Here is a 1,375-nt window from a genome sequence, read left to right as displayed (position 1 = left end):
TGGATCACTGGAGCCCAGCAGGTCCAGGCTGTGGTGGCCGGGAGCAGCCACTGCACTCCAGTCTGGGCGACAGAGTGAGACTCCAACTCAAAGCTAAATTAAGGCAGAGAGAGTGGTGCAGTCAGTGGACAATTGACACTCAGAAGCTGTGGAAGGACAACAAAAAAATCACTTATCAGGTACTCTGAGCACAGGCGGGAGTGGCGGGCACGCTTAAAGTCCAGACTTCCTTGCTATACAATGCAACCATATACCCCAAAACGATTTGTGCCCCTAAAGCTATTGAAACACAAAATAAAAAACAGGTAAGTAAATAAAATAGCCCCTGTCTATTGGTGTGTCTTCCTAGCAATGCTGTGAGCCCTGTGAGGTCAGGGGCTGTTTTTATCAAGTGCATTTTTGTATCCCTACAGTCCAGCACAGTCCCTGGCACATGGTAATAATAAATACATCTCTGCTGAATAAATGAATTAATTCATAAACACTCTCCCAGGAGACAACATAGGCAAGAACAAAAACAAAACAAAATTCTGATTTTTAGAAACAGAGGCCAGGTGTGGTGGCTCACTAAAAAAAAAAAAAAAAAAAATCAACGGACCGGGTTTTTTTTTTGATTTTTTTTTAATAAAAACAATCCCACAGCATTTATTGTCATCTTGTAATAACATAAGGGTAATCAAAACAATATGAACAAATGTTTTTGAACTATACTCCAAACAAAGGACACCTAAAAAAAAAACTATATTGCGCTCTCAACAATTTCTCACTTCATTGATCATTTCTAGTTGGAGACACTTTGCAGCAGGGTAATATTATCTCCTTTTAGCATGATCCATCCCAGTTGTTTTCTTGACTTTGTTTTAGAATGAATCTTTTCTGCATCATCTAATACAAGGTTCATATACTCATCAAAGACAATGATACAGCCCTCTATCCGCATATTCACTTGCTCATAAAGCCACACCTGAATCCGGGATCTGTTTTGCAAGTATCTGAAGAAGAGGTTGATGGGCTGCACCATCACTTTCTGCACTTTCTGGCCCTGGCCACGGTAAGCCATGGTGGAATAATCTCAGGACCTGGTTTCTAATCTCTTCCCTCCGGCTTACAGGTGTGACTTTGAATAAGTTACAAAATCTCTTTGTGTGTGTATGTGTGTGTGTGTATTTTGTTTTGTTTTGAGTCAGAGTCTCACTCTGTCGTCCAGGCTGGAGTGCAGCGGTACGATCACACAGCTACCACAGCCTCAACCTGCTAGGCTCAGGTGATCCTTCTGTCTCAGCCTTCCAAGTAGCTGGAACTACAGGTGCGTATCAGCACAGCAGGCTGATTTTTGGATTTTATGGGGGAAAGCGACGAGGGTGCTTTATGGGGG

The 1,375-nt window shown here is 42.4% G+C and overlaps 1 pseudogene across 1 annotated transcript; it reads right to left on the bottom strand.

Moving 5' to 3' along the window:
• Nucleotides 1-614: 614 nt before the first annotated feature.
• Nucleotides 615-1,072, bottom strand: LOC110595758 (annotated as a pseudogene). Its single transcript, XR_002482046.1, has one exon. The product of XR_002482046.1 is annotated as a small nuclear ribonucleoprotein E pseudogene (transcript).
• Nucleotides 1,073-1,375: the final 303 nt, after the last annotated feature.

This window comes from Carlito syrichta, unplaced genomic scaffold (assembly GCF_000164805.1).
Source record: "Carlito syrichta isolate Samal-C Ts95f unplaced genomic scaffold, Tarsius_syrichta-2.0.1 Scaffold304015, whole genome shotgun sequence".
Taxonomy (NCBI): Eukaryota; Metazoa; Chordata; class Mammalia; order Primates; family Tarsiidae; genus Carlito; species Carlito syrichta.
This window is presented reverse-complemented; position numbering and strand designations above follow the sequence as displayed.